The sequence below is a fragment of the Heterodontus francisci genome, unplaced genomic scaffold, assembly GCF_036365525.1.
Source record: "Heterodontus francisci isolate sHetFra1 unplaced genomic scaffold, sHetFra1.hap1 HAP1_SCAFFOLD_59, whole genome shotgun sequence".
In the NCBI taxonomy this organism is placed as follows: domain Eukaryota; kingdom Metazoa; phylum Chordata; class Chondrichthyes; order Heterodontiformes; family Heterodontidae; genus Heterodontus; species Heterodontus francisci.
In genome coordinates, this window is record NW_027140758.1 from 1,849,714 (window position 1) to 1,870,882 (window position 21,169).

Below are 21,169 nucleotides of genomic sequence, written 5' to 3' on the forward strand. Positions count from 1 at the left end.
GAAGCTAAAAGGCAGGACGAGCAGAGTAGTAATCTCAGGATTGATACCGGTGCCACGTGCTCGTGAGGCTAGAAACAGAGAGCGAGTGCAGCTGAACACGTGGCTACAGAGCTGGTGTAGCAGGGAGGGCTTCAGTTATGTGGATCATTGGGATACCTTCTGGGGAAGGTGGGACCTGTACAAGAAGGACGGGTTGCATCTGAACTGGAGGGGCACCAATATCCTGGGCGGGAGGTTTGCTAGAGCTCTTCGGGAGGGTTTAAACTAGTTTGGCAGGGGGATGGGAAACGGAGCTATGGATCAGTGGATGGGGTAGCTGTTGAACAGGCAGATACCGAGTGCAGAGAGTCTGTGAGGAAGGTTAGACAGTTGACAGGGCAAAGTTTCAGCCAGTATGATGGGTTGAAGTGTGTCTATTTTAATGCAAGAAGTGTCAGGAATAAGAGTGATGAACTTAGAGCATGGATCAGTACTTCGAGCTACGATGTTGTGGCCATTACGGGCACTTGGAGATCACAGGGACAGGAATTGATGTTGGATGTTCCGGGGTTTAGATGTTTCAAAAGGAATAGGGAGGGAGGTAAAAGAAGTGGGGGAGTGGCATTGTTAATCAGGATAGTATCACAGCTGCAGAAAGGGAGGTCATCGAGGAGGGTTTGTCTACTGAGTCATTATGGGTGGAAGTCAGAAACAGGAAAGGAGCAGTCACTTTATTGGGAGTTTTCCATGGACCCCTCAATAGCAACAGAGACACGGAGGAACAGATTGGGAGGCAGATTTTGGAAAGGTGCAGAAGTAACAGGGTTGATGTCATGGGTGACTTCAACTTCCCTAATATTGATTGGAACCTCCTTAGTGCAAATAGTTTGGATGGAGCAGTTTTTGTCAGGTGTGTCCAGGAAGGTTTCCTGACTCAATATGTAGATAGGCTGACTAGAGGGGAAGCTATGTTGGATTTGGTGATTGGCAACGAACAAGGCCAGGTGGCAGATCTCTCGGTGGGAGAGCATTTCGGTGACGGTGATCACAACTCCCTGACCTTTACTATCGTCATGGAGAGGGACAGGAGCAGACGGGATGGGAAAATATTTAATTGGGGGAGGGGGAATTACAATGCTATTAGGCAGGAACTGGGGTGCATAAATTGGGAACAGATGTTTTCAGGGAAATGCACGACAGAAATGTGGAGGTTGTTTAGGGAGCACTTGCTGCGACTGCTGGATAGGTTTGTCCCGATGAGGCAAGGAAGGGATGGAAGGGTGAAGGAACCTTGGATGACAAGAAATGTGGAACAGCTAGTCAAGAGGAAGAAGGAAGCTTACTTAAGGTTGAGGAAGCAAGGATCAGACAGGGCTCTAGAGGGTTACAAGGTAGCCAGGAAGGAACTGAAGAATGGACTTAGGAGAGCTAGAAGGGGACATGAAAAAGTCTTGGCGGGTAGGATTAAGGAAAATCCCAATGCGTTCTACACTTATGTGAGGAACAAGAGGATGGCCAGAGTGAGGGTAGGGCCGATCAAGGATAGTGGAGGGAACTTGTGCCTGGAGTCGGAGGAGGCAGGGGAGGTCCTAAATGAATACTTTGCTTCAGTATTCACTAGTGAGAGGGACCTGGTCGTTTGTGAGGACAGCGTGAAACAGGCTGATATGCTCGAACAGGTTGATGTTAAGAGGGAGGATGTGCTGGAAATTTTGAAAGACATGAGGACAGATAAGTCCCTGGGGCCAGACGGGATATACCCAAGGATATTAAGGAAAGCGAGGGAAGAGATTGCCGCGCCTTTGGCGATGATCTTTGCGTCCTCACTGTCCACTGGAGTAGTACCAGATGATTGGAGGGTGGCAAATGTTATTCCCTTGTTCAAGAAAGGGAATAGGGATAACCCTGGGAATTATAGACCAGTCAGTCTTACGTAGGTAGTGGGCAAATTATTGGAGAGGATTCTGAGAGACAGGATTTATGATTAGTTGGAAAAGCATAGTTTGATTAGAGACAGTCAGCATGGCTTTGTGAGGGGCAGGTCATGCCTCACAAGCCTTATTACATTCTTTGAAGATGTGACAAAACACATTGATGAAGGAAGAGCAGTGGATGTGGTGTACGTGGATTTCAGCAAGGCGTTTGATAAGGTTCCCCATGGTAGGCTCATTCAGAAAGTAAGGAGGCATGGGATACAGGGAAAGTTGGCTGTCTGGATACAGAATTGGCTGGCCCATAGAAGACAGAGGGTGGTAGTAGATGGAAAGTATTCAGCCTGGAGCTCGGAGACCAGTGGTGTTCCGCAGGGATCTGTTCTGGGACCTCTGCTCTTTGTGATTTTTATTAATGACTTGGATGAGGAAGTGGAAGTCTGGGTTAGCAAGTTTGCCGGTGACACGAAGGTTGCTGGAGTTGTGGATAGTGTGGAAGGCTGTTGTAGGTTGCAACAGGACATTGACATGATGCAGAGCTGGGCTGAGAAGTGGCAGATGGAGTTCAACCTGGAAAAGTGTGAAGTGATTCATTTTGGAGGGTTGAATTTGAATGCAGAATACAGGCGAAAAGACAGGATTCTTGGTAGTGTGGAGGAACAGAGGGATCTTGGGGCCCATGTCCATAGATCGCTCAAAGTTGCCACCCAAGTTGATAGGGTTGTTAAGAAGGCGTATGGTGTGTTGGCTTTCATTAACAGGGTGATTGAGTTTAAGAGCCGCGAGGTTATGCTGCAGCTCTATAAAGCCCTGGTTAGACCACACTTGGAATATTGTGTTCAGTTCTGGTCGTCTCATTATAGGAAGGATGTGGAAGCTTTAGAGAGGGTGCAGAGGAGATTTATCAGGATGCTGCCTGGACTGGAGGGCATGTCTTACAAAGAAAGATTGAGGGAGCTGGGACTTTTCTCATTGGAACGAAGAAGGATGAGAGGTGACTTGATAGAGGGGTACAAGATGATGAGAGGCATAGATAGAGTGGATAGCCAGAGACTTTTTCCCAGGGTGGAAAGGGCTATCACCAGGGGGCATAATTTTAAGGTGATGGAGGAAGGTTTCGGGGAGATGTCAGAGGTAGGTTCTTCACACAAGAGAGTGGTGGGTGCGTGGAATGCACTGCCAGCGGTGGTAGTAGAAGCAGATACATTAGGGACATTTAAGCGTCTCTTGGATAGGTACATGGATGATAGTAGAATGAAGGGTATCTAGGTAGTTTTGATCTTAGAGTAGGTTAAAGGTTCGGCACATCATCGTGGGCCGAAGGGCCTGTACTGTGCTGTACTGTTCTATGTTCTATGTTCTGTAACACAGGTGTTGGGAGGCTCAGCCTGGCGACGCAATGTTACAAGGACGCTGAGTGACACCATCGACAACGGGACAGAGAGAAAAACACAGAGAAAACTAATAGACTGTGAGGAAGCAAAAATGTGGAACGGAGAGAGAGAGACAGACAACGAAACTGAGATGGAGAAACAAGGCATTTGTATGATTGTGCTCTCCCTGTTGTCTAAAGGTATTTCCTGTTGTGTAAATATGTTTTCTGTTGTGTAAAGATATACCCTGTTGTTGTGTAAAGGTTTTCCCTGTTATTGTTTTATTTTCTGTTGCTGACCGTCTCCTCACTGTGACCATTTGCCCTGGTTTTATTGTGGCCAACATCACCATCTGGTGGTGGAGAGGAGGCTCTGCAGGAAGGGGTTGACAAAGTGGGAGAGACTCGGCTGGTTCGTGTTTGCAGTTTGTGTTCGTGTGAGCAAAAGTGATTTGTTACTGATTGATGTGTTCACTAGAAGGAAAAAGCTGATAGCAATCGAGCGCGTCTTGCTTTTCTGGGGAAACACTTGATGTTTTGAAAGTGAACTGTTTGTCTTCCTGCCAAGCGTAAATAGCAAAGAATGGTTTCAATCCATCGACCTCTGGGTTATGAGCCCAGCACGCTTCCGCTGCACCACTCTCCTAACTGCTGTTTTGAATTTTAGCTGCCTGTTAGTGAAATATGTTCATTTCCCCAATGTTTTTATCAAAATAGGATTGGAGTCGGATTTCTCAAGAATCCCAGACTCAGCAACACACGTGCTGACGGACTCACCCTCACTGCACAATGACACAAGGACACTGAGTAACAGCACCGATAATGAGGCAGGCAGAGAAAGACACACAGAAAACCAGGTAGATATTATCAGGACCCAGAAAGGAACAGACAGAGAAAGGTACTGAGCAAACCAGCAAGAGACAGCGAGATAAAAGCAAAATACTGCGGATGCTGGAAATCTGAAATAAAAACAAGAAATGCTGGAACCACTCAGCAGGTCTGGCAGCATCTGTGGAAAGAGAAGCAGAGTTAACGTTTCGGGTCAGTGACCCTTCATCGGAACGAAGAGTTAACGTTTCATCGTTCCGATGAAGGGTCACTGACCCGAAACGTTAACTCTGTTTCTCTTTCCACAGATGCTGCCAGACCTGCTGAGTGGTTCCAGCATTTCTTGTTTTTATTATAAGAGACAGCGAGAGACTGATGAACACCACTTGGAGGGAGCACTGAGGGTGGCAAGGGACAGAATGTAGTCTGGCTGGGGGGTTTCAATGTCCATCACCATGAGTGGCTCGGTAGCACCACTACTGACCATGCTGGCCGAGTCCTAACGGACATAGCTGCTCGATTGGGTCTGCAGTAGGTGGTGAGGGAACTAACAAGAGGGAAAAACATACTTGACCTCATCCTCACCAATCTGCCTGCCGCAGATGCATCAGTCCATGACAGTATTGGTGGGAGTGACCACTGCACAGTCCTTGTGGAGATGATGTCCCGTCTTCACATTGAGGATACCCTCTGTCGTGTTGTGTGCCACTACCACTGTGCTCAATGGGATAGATTTTGAACAGATCTAGCAATGTATAACTGGGCATCCATGAGGTGCTGTGGACCATTAGCAGCAGCAGAATTGTTGTCAACCACATTCTATAACCTCATGGCCCGGCATATTCCCCCACTCTAACATTACCAACAAGCTGGGGACCAACCCTCATTCAATGAAGAGTGCAGGAGGGCATGCCAGGAGCAGCACCAGGCATACCTTGAAATGAGGCATCAGCCTGATGAAGCTACAGCCCAGGACTACTTTCATGCCAAACAGCAGAAGCAGCATGTAATAGACAGGGCTAAGTGATCCCACAACCAACGGATCAGATCTACACCCTGCCACATCCAATGATGAATGGTGGTGGACAATTAAACAACCAACAGGAGGAGGTGGCTCGACAAATATCCCCAACCTCAATGATGGGGGAGCCCAGCACATCAGTGCAAAAGACAAGGATGAAGAATTTGAAACAATCTGCAACCAGAAGTGCCGGGTTGATGATCCATCTCGGCCTCCTTCTGAAGTCCCCAGCATCACAGACGCCAGTCTTCAGCCAATTCGATTCACTCAACGTGATGTCAAGAAACGACCGAAGGCACTGGATACAGCAAAGGCTACGGGCCCTGACAATATTCCGGCAATAGTACTGAAGACCTGTGCTCCAGAACTTGCCTCGCCCCTAGCCAAGCTGTTCCAGTACAGCTACAACACTGGCATCTACCCGGCAATGTGGAAAATTGCCCAGGTATGTCCTGAACACAAATAGCGGGACAAATCCAACCCAGCCAATTGCTGCCTCATCAGTCTACTCTCAATCATCAGTATAGTGATGGAAGATGTCATCGACGGGGCACTTGCTTCACAATAACCTGTTCAGTGATGCTCAGTTGGGTTCCGCCAGGGCCATTCAGCTCCTGACCTCATTACAGCCTTGGTTCAAACAGGACAAAAGAGCTGAACTCAAGAGGTGAGGTGATAGTGTCTGCCCTTGACATCAAGGTAGCATTTGACTGAGTATGGCATCAAGGAGCCAGAGTAAAACTGGAGTCAATGGGAATCAAGAGGAAAACTCTCCACTGGTTGGAATTGCACCTCGCACAAAGGAAAATGGTTGTGATTGTTGGAGGTCAATCATCTCAGCTCCAGGACATTACTGCTGGAGTTCCTCAGGGTAGTATCCTCGGCCCAACCTTCTTCACTACTTCATCAGGGACCTTCCTTCAATCATAAGGTCAGAAATGGGGATGTTCACTGATGATTGCAAAATTTAGCACCATTCGCGACTCCTCAGATACTGAAGCAGTCCATGTAGAAATGCAGCAAGACCTGGACAATATCCAGGCTTGGGCTGATAAGTGGCAAGTAACATTCGCGCCACACAAGTGCCAGGCAATGACCATCTCGAACAAGAGAGAATCTAACGATCTCCCATTGACATTCAACGGCATTACTATCGCTGAATCCCCCACTATCAACTTCCTGGGGGTTCCCATTGACCAGAAACTGAACTGGAGTAGCCTTATAAATAGTGTGACGACATGAGCTGGTCAGAGGGTAGGAATCATGCGGTGAGTAACTCACCTCCTGACTCCCCAAGCCTGTCCACCATTTACAAGGCACAAGTCTGGAGTGTGATGGAATACTATCCACTTGCCCGGATGGGTGCAGCTCCAACAGCTTTGTTTGAAATTTAAACCAGGCAGCTTGACTCTGATTGGTCAAGGCATTGCCCTTTGGAATGAGCCAGTGAATGGCTGTCACTTATTTTGTTTAGCTGAAACTGGCACAATGTGTGTGCATGTTCTTTCTGTCTGCAAAGAACAGGGCCCTGTGTATTAAAATATGTTGCTTACAGTACACACCAGTGCACCACACTGCGAGTCCCACTGACAGTCTTAAATCGGTTGTCAATGTAATTCTTAGCACACTGAGAATTATTTAGCAAATGTTGTCCTATTGTGGAATCACATCTCATGTTGGATACTGTGTTTTGAGTTTTGCAAGCACGGGTTGGTTGGGTAGGGCCCATTGCGAACAGCGGAAGGGACATGTTATTTGATACAATCCGCCAGTTTTGGGATGTACGGTCTAGAAACCTAGCATCACACTGGTATTGAAATTCATATATCACGTTACTTATTTGTGTGATAGACAGGACGTCTCTTTTGCTTGACAGCAGCATCCTGTTAGTGGTGAACACCACACTTGTTGCTCCTGCATAGGAACAGTAGGAAACAGCTCGCTTCTGGGGATATATTACCCTTCCAAGGTAATTTGAGGGAGACTGGGCACTTTTCAGGGCTCAAAATGACGTCCTTCAGCCCATTTATAAGTTTGTGTGATATACAGTGAGAAATGATCTGATCAGTGTAGCCATTGTAATGCAGGATGTCTTTGATTCGCCCTATTTCAGCATCAAGCTTGCATGGTGAGCAAATGGCTCAGCCCTATTTATGACGTTGTCGATAAGACCAATTTTATAGCGCGTGGAACTGTAATAATCCTAACGCGTGTATTGACCAGTGAAGGTAGGTTTGCGGTAGACCGTGGTAGAAAACCCCTTAGCAGATTTCTCAACTAGTACATCAAGGAAAGGGAGCTCATTTGACAGCTCCATTCCAAAGGTGAATTTGAGTGTAGGATGGAGCCCATGAAGACGTGCAAGGAAATGATTTCATGCAGCTGCGGATTCAAATATAGCAAACGTATCATCTGCATATTGGAAATATGCAAGAGGTAGGAGGTTCGGTGTCATTCCCTTAAAAACAGGTTTGTCATGGAATCCAACAAAGATGTTTGTGAGAGCTGGGCCTAGAGGGGATCCCATGGCAACACCAGCGATACATGGTGTCAATAAAACTGAACCCAACTGTGCAAGTTGCCGAGTTCATAAGTTCAATGAATACTGATTCACACAATGGTGACGGGTCTAGATCGCCATGATATAGCACTGCAGTGCAAATATCTATGGCTTCCTTAAGTGGTACATTGGTGAATAGGCTAGCAATGTCAAATGACACATGGACACGGCATTGCTATCGATAGGCAAGTCCTGTTTGGTCTTCGCAAATGTGAAGGAATCCTTCACTGTGCATGTGGAGAACTTGCTCAAAAACTGGTTGTAACAATTTGCCCAACCATTTGGCAAATTCATTTCAGGATACTATTTACATTACTTCAAATAAAGGAAACACAACGACACAAAGAATTGAGCACAACGCTGAAAGTTTCACAGCAAATAGTCAAATGGGAAATGGATGAAATACAGAAAGAAAAAGCCTAAAATACTGAAAACACTCAGCCAGTCCGGAAACAACTGTGGAGAAGAGAACTTCGGGTTAATGGTCCAGTTCTGTGACCCTTCTATATACCTGAAACATTGCTCCTACCTTCCTCTCTCCACAGATACTGCTGGAACTGCTGAGTGTTTCCAGAATCTTCTGTTATTATTCAGATTTCCAGTGTGTGCAGTATTTCTCTTTTTGAAAATAAAATATTCCCTGAGAGGAATGGAACTTTACATAAAAAATAGGAGTGGGCCATTCGGCCCATCGAAATAGCTCTGCCATTCAATAAGATCACAGCTGATCTCCTACATCAACTCCATCTTACCACACTAGCACAAATCCCTTGATTCCCTTAGTATCCAAAAACCTATCGATCTCCCTCTTGGATATACCCAATGATTGAGCATCCACATCTCGAGAGTCACAGAGAGATACAGCACTGAAAAAGGCCCTTCGGCCCACTGAGTCTGTGCCGACCAACAACCACCCATTTATAGTAATCCTACACTAATCCCATATTCCTAACACATCCCCACCGACCCTATATTTCCCTCCCACCTACCGAAACCAGGGACAATTTATCATGGCCAATTTACCTCCCAACAAGTCTTTTGGCTTGTGGGAAGAAACCGGAGCACCTGGAGAAAACCCACACAGACACAGGGAGAACTTGCAAACTCCACCTAGGCAGTACCCAGAATTGAACCCGAGTTGCTGGAGCTGTGAGGCTGCGGTGCTAACCACTGCGCCACTGTGCCGCCCATAATGTGTGAACTCACCAAGGCTCTGTCTAATTGCAGTCAAACTTCTTTATTCTTATAAAAACTCTTCACAATGTTGAACACAACTATTAACTGCCATTCCGCTCTCAGAAGAAGGAACCCAGCTTCACACACCCCAGACCCCTATTCTTTCCACATTAGCTGAATTCCTGCATTTCTGATACCATTCCAGTAAATCTCCTCTGCACCCTCTCTAAGGCCTTGACATTCCTGCTAAAGTGTGGAGCATGGAATTAGACACAACGCTCTAACTGAGGCCTATAACCAGTGAGATTTCTAAAGGTCCAGCATAAATTCCTTGTCTGTGTCCCGTACTCCCATTTCTGGTTTCTGACTCAATGTCGGCTCTGAGCTGTTGAAACTGCCTGAATAAATATTTCCACCCAACAAAGCGCTCGGAATGTGAGAAGGGACAAAGTGAGTGACCAAGTACATCAACTCCAAGTAAAACTCCACCATGTAGTGAAAATACTCCAAACACAACGGCTCTTTTAAGAGCCACCCACAATCGCTCTGAAAAAGCTGCACCAACATCTCTCTAGAATTGGTTTATTTCATTGGTTTTAATGCTCAGTAACTCTCTGGAACTTTCTCACTGTCTTTGTGTTTTCTGTTTCAATCTGGTATGGAGATTCTGGGAAGATGAGTTTCACTGCCTGGGAGGATCTTTGTGGTTTTCCTGCAGAAACACAAAACAATGTCTCTTTTCAGAGTCACCCACCGCCTCATAGGGACAACAGTGACATGGGAACGGGAGCTGGGGTGTGTTTTATGCCGGAAATATCAGTTAATGATTTATGTTGTGCTCTCGTTATATTCCAATCTCTGAATTGAGCCTTTCCACCACACCAGGGTTATGGGGAGAGTTTTCATCGTTTCTTTTCTAAACGTACAGACGATGTTATAAAGTTGCTGATTTACCCAGATGGCGGATTCTCTCCTCACAGTGAAAAGTAACATCACACCTTCACATTGTTTTATAATTGAATAATTAGTCAAATGGAATTATTTGTGATGTTATTTCCCCCGAGACGGTGTTTCCTGCAGTGAAACTGAGAAGTTTCAGCTCAGTCATTCAGGGACCTGGAATTCATGCAGTTTGAACCCGCTGTAACCCCAGCCCACTTCTGATTGGTCACCCTCTTCTCATAAAGTCAGTGACAGCACATGAGGAGGCCATTCGCCCCATTGAGTCCATGTCGGGTTTCCAATCTGTTCAGTCCCCGACTCAATCCCCAAATCTCTGCATAATCCCTTTGGGTCAAAATGACCGTGGCAGGACTCGAACCTGCAATCTTCTGATAACATCATAAAATACACCGAAGTCAGACGCCTTATCCATTACTCCACACAGCCATTAACTTACATGAATGATTCAATCAGAGAATCTCGAAGCACAAAATACAAAAAATCATTGGTTGAACCTGTCAACCTGGCAGAATATTTGAATTTGTGAAAGCCGCCAATTTCACTGTGGAAAAGAAGTGATCGACTGGAAAAGTACATAAAAATCTATTTTCCCGTAGCGGTTTAAATAAACTTTTAAAACACAATTTTGCTTTTACCGACTCAAATTGCTGGTGCTATTTTATGAACAGCTTTATTTTGCCAATTTTTGTCAACTTCTCATCCGCAACTGACAGTAAAAGACTCCGTTCAGCAATCTTTCACGCGACAAATAACTCAAACTCGGTGTGGAAGTAATAAATTACAGACTATTGGTAATTCCCCTTCACACAGTCTTCAGGGGGACAGTGAGAAGCCACTGAAATAGTTGCTTCATCCTTTTAAAAGGTTCCAATTCTGTCCTGTTACTGACATGTTGGAATCAGATTTGTATTTAACAAGATATTTCTGTGAAAACAAAATCCTCAACAGACCAGCTGGGAATCTGGGAATCACTGAAGTAAAATAAAAGGCTTTTGATTGAGAAGACGGGACCGTCTCACCAGCAGCCGGGTTACATTCCCCTCACATCCTTATACAGTGAGCAGCTCTTTCCCTCGAGAAATAGACAGCAGCAGTTGGAAGTTCAGTAAAAGGATCGGTTCATTGAGACAAGTTTCTGACTGACAGGTGGTGCTGAATATTAATACAAGAAGGTCCTGGAATGGGAAACAAGTGTCCAGAGTGGGGTCTGAAATCAGGACAGGGAAATGGCCAGCACTGACACAGATCATTTCATTATTACATTGATATCTGACTGTCTATAAGGAGAAGCGAGTTAAACACATGATGGTGAAAGGAATGGAAGATGATGCTGGTTGTTCTAGATGAAGAGGGATAGACAGAGGTGTGGGTACAGCAGACTTCAGACAGTAATCAGCCCTTTCAGATACTGTGGGTGGATCTGAAAAGAGCCTTTGGGATAGGGAAAAAAGCTCTTTGTTTAAAAACCCTCAAATAGCTACCTTGTAATTGGTCAGGTTACTAATGTTTTAGTTAGTGTAATTTATGAATAATTACTAATTAGAAAGTGCTGTTTGGACAGAGTGTAAAGCTGTGAGTTGATGTGTGAGGGACTTCACTGACTAGGGGAAGGAGGTGCTCTTTGGTCTCTTCTCTTCTGCCTTTTCAGCCTCCATGGTACAGGGGAAGAAGCTGATCGGTGAGTAACTGGTAAATTATTCTACTTATTACACTTATTACACGAGCAATAATGAGTTTGTAAAGCTAAGTAATGGCAGGGCAGCTCGAAAAGTAAAAGTTCTAAATTGGGGGAAGGCAAATTTTACAAAACTGAGAGGTGATTTGGTGGATGTGGACTGGATACAACTACTTGAAGGAAACCCAAAGATGTTTTATCAGTCCATTAAGAGCAAGAGGATAACTAAGGAAAGGGTATGGCCTATCAGAGATGTACAAGGGAACTTCTGTGTGGATCCAGAAGATGTGGGCGGGGTTCTTAATGAGTTTTTTGTCTCTGCCTTCACAAAGGAGAGGGATGATGCAGACATTGTAGTAAAAGAAGAGGAGTGTGAAATATTAGATACGATAAGCATAATGAGAGTGGAAGTACTAGAGAGTCTGACATCCTTCAAAATGAATAAATCACCAGGGCCGGATGGTTTGCATCTGAGGTTGTTAAAGGAAGCCAGGGAGTAAATAGTGGATGCGCTGAGGATCATCTTCAAATCCTCACTGGATATGGGGGAGGTGCCGGAGGATTGGAGGTCTGCGAACGTTGTACTATTATTTTAAAAGGATGTGGTAAGTCTGACCTCAGTGGTGGGTAAATTATTCGAATCAATTCTGAGGGACAGGATAAACCACCACTTAGATAGGCACGGATTAATCAGGGATAGTCAGCATGGATTTGTTAAGGGAAGGTCATGTCTCACTAACTTTATTGAGTTTTTTGAGGAAGTAACAAGGAACATTGATGAGGATAGTGCGGTGGATGTCGTTTACATGGATTTTAGTAAGGCATTTGATAAGGTCCCACATGGCAGTCTGGTCAATAAAATGAAAGCCCATGGGATACAGGGGAATGTGGCAGGTTGGATCCAAAATTGACTCAGTGACAGCTAACAAAGGATAGTAGTCAACGGATGTTTTTGCAAATGGAAAGCGGTTTTTCGTGGCGTTCCACAGGGCTCAGTGTTGGGTCCCTTGCTGTTTGTGGTGTATGTTACCACACGGGCAGCACAGTGGCGCAGCGGTTAGCACCGCAGCCTCACAGCTCCAGCGACCCGGGTTCAATTCTGGGAACTGCCTGTGTGCAGTATGCAAGTTCTCCCTGTGTCTGCGTGTGTTTCCTCCGGGTGCTCCAGTTCCTCCCACATGCCAAAGACTTGCTGGTTGATAGGTTAATTGGCCATTATAAATTGTCCCTAGTATCGGTAGGTGGTAGGGAAATATAGGGGCAGGTGGGGATGTGGTAGGAATATGGAATTAGTGTAGGATTAGGATAACATGGATGGTTTGTGGTCGGCACAGACTCGGTGGGCAGAAGGGCCTCTTTCAGTGCTGTATCTCTTCAAAAAAAAATAATTATTTGGAATTAAATGTGGGAGCTATGATTGGGAAATTTGCTGATGACACAAAAATTGGCCATGTAATTGATAGTGAGGAGGATGGCTGTGGACTTCAGAATGATATGAATGGATTAATTGAGTGGGCGGAAAAGTGGCAAATGGAATTCAATCTGGAGAAGTGTGAGGTAATGCATTTGGGGAGGGTAAACAAAGCAAGGGAATACACAATAAACGGGAAGATACTGAGATGGGTAGAAGAAGTGAGAGACTTTGGAGCGCATGTCCACAGGTCCCTGAAAGTGACAGGATAGGTAGATAGAGTGGTGAAGAAGGCATATGGAATGCTTTCCTTTCTTGGTCGACAAAAGCAGGGATGTAATGCGAGAACTGTTTAAAACGGTGGTCTGGCCACAGCTGGAGTATTGCGTACAGTTCTGGTCATCACATGACAGAAAGGACATAATTGCTGTGTAGAGAATACAGAGGAGATTTACAAGAATGATACTGTGGGTGGCTCTGAAAAGAACCTTTGGGTATTTGATAAAATCCTGGCAGATTGCCTTGGTTTTGGTGCCCGGAGCGCTGGGTTTCTTGGGCAGCAGCATGGCCTAGATATTAGGCAGCACCCAGCCCTGAGTGATGGTCACCCCTCCCAGCAGCTTGGTGAGCTCCTCGTCATTCTGGACAGCCAGCTGTAGGTGTCTGAGGATGTTGCGGGTCTTCCTGTTGTCCTGGGCCGCGTTACTGGAAAACTCGAGGATTTCAGCGGTCAGATACTCGAGCACAGCAGCCAGATAGACCGGGGCTCCGACACCCACATGCTCAGCATAGTTGCCCTTTCTCAGGAGCCTGTGAACACGGCCCACCGGGAACTGCAGTCCAGCCCAGGAGGAGCGAGACTTGGCCTTGGACCGAGCTTTCCCGCCGGTCTTTCCTCTTCCAGACTTTTCTTTTCCAAACATATACTTGAGGACATTCCGTGCAGACCATTGCCTGATGGATTGGTGGTCAAAGGTGTTTTTCCACACAAACATTTCCACGAACGCACAGTCCAACTGGATGGAGCGTTCCGTGGCAATGTGACCAGATCCATCCTTCGCAACACCGGGGTCAGATAGAACCTCAGCACATAGTGACAGTTGGTGTTTGCATACTGGGGCTCTCCGCACAGCTTGATGCAGCCACATACTAAGGCGGCCATCAGGTTGAGGGCGATGTTGAGTACATTTTTTCGCCTTTATCCAGAGGTTTGAACATCGTGTCCCTCTGGACCCTGTCCATTTTGCGTCTTCAGATAAAGCGGGAATTGGCTCGGGTGATGGCCACAGCTACAGGAGTGGGGTATGGGCCAGACCTGTGCCACTTACAGCAACAACGTGAGCACCTTGCACCTGATGACCAGGTTCTTACCCATAATAGAGAGAGATCGCTGCCCCCACATGCCCAACTTTTGTCGTACCTTGGCTACTCGCTCCTCCCATGTTTTGGTGCACGCCCCGGCCCTTCCGAACCATATCCCCAGCACCTTCAGGTAATCTGACCTGACGGTGAAGGGGACAAAGGATCGGTCAGCCCAGTTCCCAAAGAACATGGCCTCACTCTTGCCATGGTTAACTTTGGCTCCCGAGGCCAGTTCGAACTGGTCGCAGATGCTCATCAGTCTGCGCACGGACAGCGGATCCGAGCAGAAAACGGCGACGTCATCCATGTACAGGGAGGTTTTGAACTGAGTGCCTCCGCTGCCTGGGATTGTCACCCCTCTGATGCTCGCATCCTTCCTAATAGACTCAGCAAAGGGTTCAATACAGCAAACAAACAAGACCGGGGACAGAGGACAGCCCTGTCTGACTCCAGATTTGATCGGGGAACTTTCAGATTCCCACCCGTTGATTGAGACTGCGCTACTGATGTTTGTGTAGAGCAGTTGGATCCAATTGCAGATTCCCTCCCCAAACCCCATTTTGGAAAGCACGTCCATCATGTAGGTGTGCGATATCCTGTCAAAAGCCTTCTCCTGGTCCAGGCTGATGAGGCAGGTGTCCACCCTCCTGTCCCGTACGTCGGCGATCGTATCCCTGAGCAGCGCGAGACTATCAGAGATCTTCCTGCCGGGTACAGTACAGGTCTGATCGGGGTGAATCAGCAACTCCAGAGCAGACTTGACTCGACTGGCTATGACTTTGGACAGAATCTTGTAATCAACATTAAGCAGTGAGATGGGCCGCCAATTTCTGATTTCTGCCCTCTCCCCCTTCTGCTTGTAAATGAGCGTGATGATGCCTTTTCTCATGGATTCTGACATGCTGCCGGCCAGGAGCATACTCTCGTATACTTCTAGCAGGTCCGGGCCAACCCAGTCCCACAGCGCCGAGTACAACTCGACCGGTAAGCCGTCGCTCCCGGGAGTTTTACTCGTCTCGAAAGGCTCGACGGCCTTTGTCAGCTCGTCCAGAGTTAGCGGCTTGTCCAGTCTCTCCCTCCTGCTGTCATCTGGGACCTCTGTGATAGATGACAGGAAGGACTGGGAGGCTCTGCTGTCTGTGGGCTTCGCGTCATGCAGCCCAGCACAAAAGGATTTGCTGATCCTTAGTATGTCGGACTGCGAAGACGTTACCGAGCCATCTTCTTCCTTCAGGCTGCTGATAACAGAGCTCTCTGTGTGTACCTTTTGGAAGAAGTAACGCGAGCACGTTTCATCCTGCTCGAGGAGCGGAAGCTGGACCGGAAGATGATCTTGGAGGCCTCCTTGGCAAACAGCGAGGCCTGCTGGCTCTTCACCTCTTGGAGGTCCTCCTTGACCTCGACCCCCATTGACTGCAACCGGAGTAGATTTTGCATAATTTTCAGGAGTCGGGACATTTCCCTCTGTCTCTCTCTCGCCTTCTGAACACCTTTGTGGATGAAGAACCTCTTGATGTTCTCCTTAATCGCTTCCCACCAGTGAACTGGAGACTCAAAGAGGGGTTTCACGGTCCTCCAACCTTTGTAATCCCTTTTGAGTTCCTCAACGTTCTCTGGGGTCAGCAGTGTAGCATTGAGTTTCCACGTCCCTCTGCCAACCCGCTGGACGTCCTGTAAATGACAGTCAGCCAGTAAGAGGCAGTGGTCGGAGAAGAACACCGGCTTGACGTCGGTGGATCCGACCTTGACAGCACGAGACACAAACAGGAAGTCAATCCTGGAACGGGCAGACCCGTCCGATCTTGACCATGTGTATGTGCGCTGCGCTCTGTCTGCAGGTTTGCTGAAGACGTCGTGCAGTTTGGCATCTTTAACTGTTTCTATTAGGAATCTGGACGTAGCGTCCAGTTTGCTGTCGTCACTGCCGTATCGTCCAGCCGCATCGATGATGCAGTTGAAGTCACCGCCCAGGATGACCGGCCTGGACGTCGCCAGCAGCAGTGGGAGCTGCTGGAAGACGGTCAGCCGCTCGCTGCGTTGTACCGGGGCGTACACGTTGATCAACCGGAGCAGAGCGTTGTTGTACATCACGTCTGCTACGAGGAGGCGACCGCCCACCACCTCCTTAACTTCGGAGATGGTGAAGTTACCTCCCCGCAGCAGAATACCCAGGCCGGAGGAACGGCAGTCATTACCCCCCGACCAGATCGATGGCCCGTGGGACCACCATCGCGACCACTGACTGTAGGTGCTGAGGTGTGGTATTCCACACTCCTGCAGAAACAGTAGGTCAGCTTTGACCTTGGCAAGGTAATCCAAGGTTGAAATACATCGCGTAGTAGATTTAATGCTACGCACATTAATGGAAGCAATTCTTACACCCATTTTTTACTAAAAATTAGTTGTTGCTTCCCATACCATTTGTCCTCGCTAGTCCCAGTCCTTCGGGATGTTCCTGCATACCCATCGTGTGCTCAAGCAGTTTCACGTTGATTGGGCTCAGAAACTGCTCCTGATTTTTCATGCAGGGTTTGTTCCGCTCGGGTGACATCGGGGGGCTCTTGTAGCCAGTGAGCATTGGGTTGTCCTCAGCTGCTTCCATCTGTTCCTCCTCGAAAACATCACAGCTCCCGGTCTCCCGGAGCTCAGGTGCGCCAGACGTGTCTTTGCTCCCGGTGTCCCGGAGCTGAGATGCGTTGGCCACGTCGTTACGTGTGGGGCATTGGGGTTGGGCCACGCCGGGCCCATCACATCTTCCAGTGCCTGGGGGCTGGGATGCTTTACCATCCATCTCGGAGTTCTGCCGCCTCTTTTGAAGGGGCTGTCGTTCCAGCATTTCCCCGTCCAGTGAAGAGGAGTTGTTGCAGTCTGATTCAGAAGAGAGCCTCCTCGTGCCACAGGTTTGGGTGGTGGCTTTGGGATGTTTTTTCTTTGTGGTTTTCCTCTGGACCACTTGCCACTGACCTGTTTGTGTAGATAGGCTGACTGGAGGGGAAGCTATGTTGGATTTGGTGCTTGGCAACGAACAAGGCCAGGTGGCAGATCTCTCGGTGGGAGAGCATTTCGGTGATAGTGACCACAACTCCCTGACCTTTACTATCGTCATGGAGAGGGACAGGAGCAGACGGGATGGGAAAATATTTAATTGGGGGAGGGGGAATTACAATGCTATTAGGCAGGAACTGGGGTGCATAAATTGGGAACAGATGTTCTCAGGGAAATGCACGACAGAAATGTGGAGGTTGTTTAGGGAGCACTTGCTGTGACTGCTGGATAGGTTTGTCCCGATGAGGCAAGGAAGGGATGGTAGGGTGAAGGAACCTTGGATGACAAGAAATGTGGAACAGCTAGTCAAGAGGAAGAAGGAAGCTTACTTAAGGTTGAGGAAGCAAGGATCAGACAGGGCTCTAGAGGGTTACTAGGTAGCCAGGAAGGAACTGAAGACTTAGGAGAGCTAGAAGGGGACATGAAAAAGTCTTGGCGGGTAGGATTAAGGAAAATCCCAATGCGTTCTACACTTATGTGAGGAACAAGAGGATGGCCAGAGTGAGGGTAGGGCCGATCAAGGATAGTGGAGGGAACTTGTGCCTGGAGTCGGAGGAGGTAGGGGAGGTCCTAAATGAATACTTTGCTTCAGTATTCACTAGTGAGAGGGACCTGGTCGTTTGTGAGGACAGCGTGAAACAGGCTGATATGCTCGAACAGGTTGATGTTAAGAGGGAGGATGTGCTGGAAATTTTGAAAGACATGAGGACAGATAAGTCCCTGGGGCCAGACGGGATATACCCAAGGATATTAAGGGAAGCGAGGGAAGAGATTGCGCGCCTTTGGCGATGATCTTTGCGTCCTCACTGTCCACTGGAGTAGTACCACATGATTGGAGGGTGGCAAATGTTATTCCCTTGTTCAAGAAAGGGAATAGGGATAACCCTGGGAATTATAGACCAGTCAGTCTTACGTAGGTAGTGGGCAAATTATTGGAGATGATTCTGAGAGACAGGATTTATGATTAGTTGGAAAAGCATAGTTTGATTAGAGACAGTCAGCATGGCTTTGTGAGGGGCAGGTCATGCCTCACAAGCCTTATTACATTCTTTGAAGATGTGACAAAACACATTGATGAAGGAAGAGCAGTGGATGTGTTGTATATGGATTTCAGCAAGGCGTTTGATAAGGTTCCCCATGGTAGGCTCATTCAGAAAGTAAGGAGGCATGGGATGCAGGGAAAGTTGACTTTCTGGATACAGAATTGGCTGGCCCATCGAAGACAGAGGGTGGTAGTAGATGGAAAGTATTCAGCCTGGAGCTCGGTGACCAGTGGTGTTCCGCAGGGATCTGTTCTGGGACCTCTGCTCTTTGTGATTTTTATAAATGACTTGGATGAGGAAGTGGAAGTCTGGGTTAGCAAGTTTGCCGATGACACGAAGGTTGCTGGAGTTGTGGATAGTGTGGAAGGCTGTTGTATGTTGCAACAGGACATTGACAGGATGCAGAGCTGGGCTGAGAAGTGGCAGATGGAGTTCAACCTGGAAAAGTGTGAAGTGATTCATTTTGGAGGGTTGACTTTGAATGAAGAATACAGGCGAAAATACAGGATTCTTGGTAGTGTGGAGGAACAGAGGGATCTTGGGGCCCATGTCCATAGATCGCTCAAAGTTGCCACCCAAGTTGATAGGGTTGTTAAGAAGGCGTATGGTGTGTTGGCTTTCATTAACAGGGGGATTGAGTTTAAGAGCCGCGAGGTTATACTGCAGCTCTATCAAGCCCTGGTTCGACCACACTTGGAATATTGTGTTCAGTTCTGGTCGTCTCATTATAGGAAGGATGTGGAAGCTTTAGAGAGGGTGCAGAGGAGATTTATCAGGATGCTGCCTGGACTGGAGGGCATGTATTACGAAGAAAGATTGAGGGAGCTGGGACTTTTCTCATTGGAACGAAGAAGGATGAGAGGTGACTTGATAGAGGGGTACAAGATGATGAGAGGCATAGATAGAGTGGATAGCCAGAGACTTTTTCCCAGGGTGGAAAGGGCTATCACCAGGGGGCATAATTTTAAGGTGATGGAGGAAGGTTTCGGGGAGATGTCAGAGGTAGGTTCTTCACACAAGAGAGTGGTGGGTGCATGGAATGCACTGCCAGCGGTGGTAGTAGAAGCAGATACATTAGGGACATTTAAGCGTCTCTTGGATAGGTACATGGATGATAGTAGAATGAAGGGTATGTAGGTAGTTTTGATCTTAGAGTAGGTTAAAGTTTCGGCACATCATCGTGGGCCGAAGGGCCTGTACTGTGCTGTACTGTTCTGTGTTCTATAACACAGGTGTTGGGAGGCTCAGCCTGGCTACGCAATGTTACAAGGACGCTGAGTGACACCATCGACAACGAGACAGAGAGGAAAACACACAGAAAACTAATAGACTGTGAGGAAGCAAAAGTGAGGAACGGAGAGAGAGAGACAGACAACGAAACTGAGATGGAGAAACAAGGCATTTGTATGATTGTGCTCTCCCTGTTGTCTAAAGGTATTTCCTGTTGTGTAAATATGTTTTCTGTTGTGTAAAGATGTACCCTGTTGTTGTGTAAAGGTTTTCCCTGTTATTGTTTTATTTTCTGTTGCTGACCGTCTCCTCACCGTGACCATTTGTCCTGGTTTTATTGTGGCCAAAATCACCATTTGGTGGTGGAGAGGAGACTCTGCAGGAAGGGGTTGACAAAGTGGGAGAGACTCGGCTGGTCCGTGTTTGCAGTTTGTGTTCGTGTGAGCAAAAGTGATTTGTTACTGATTGATGTGTTCACTCAAAGGAAAAAGCTGATTGCAATCGAGCACATCTTGTTATTATGGGGAAACACTTGATATTTTGAATGTGAACGGTTTGTGTTCCTACCAAACATAAATAGCAGAGAATGGTTTCGATCCATCGACCTCTGTGTTATGGGCCCAGCACGCTTCCGCTGCGCCACTCTGCTAACAGTCGGGTCAACTTTTAGCTGCCTGTTAGTGAAATGTGTTCATTTCTCCAATGTTTTTATAAAGATAGGATTGTAGTCGGATTTCTCAAGAATCCCGGACTCAGCAACACACGTGCTGACGGTCTCACCCTCACTGCACAATGACACAAGGACACTGAGTAACAGCACCGACAATGAGGCAGGCAGAGAAAGACACACAGAAAACCAGGAAGATATTATCAGGACCCAGAAAGGAACAGACAGAGAAAGACACACAGAAAACCAGGAAGAGATTATCAGGACCCAGAAGGGAACAGACAGAGAAAGACACACAGAAAACCAGAAAGAGATTATCAGGACCCAGAAGGGAACAGACAGAGAAAGGTACTGAGCAAACCAGCAAGAGACAACGAAAGACTGATGATATATGTAATTGTGTTCTCTGTTGTGTAAAGATATTTCCTGCTGTGTAATATGTTCTCTGTTGTGTTACTGTATTCGCTGTTGTGTGAAGATGTTCTCTGTTATTGTGTAAAATGGTTCCCTGTTGGGTAAAGATCTTCTCAGTTGTGTAAATATGTTCCGTCTTGTGTAAAAGTGTTCCGGGTTGTTTAAATATGTTCCCTGCTCTGTAATGTGGAGCTGAGTCTGCACTAATGGAATTGCTACAGTATCTTCCAGTCTGATACTGTATGAGGGCTGGAATGTGATCCAAAGCACAGTCTATACAAATTAAATTGCTATTGTATCTTTTAGTTTCACAATCCGGGGGAGTTTTAAACTGAAATCTCAGTTTGTATCTCAGGTTATGCTATCTTTCAGATTCTCCCAATCTGATATCACACTTGAGATTTAGATTTAAGAAAGGATGTACTGGCATTGGAGGAGTTCAAAAGCGATTCACTCAGCTGATTCCTGAGATGAAGGGGTTGACTTATGAAG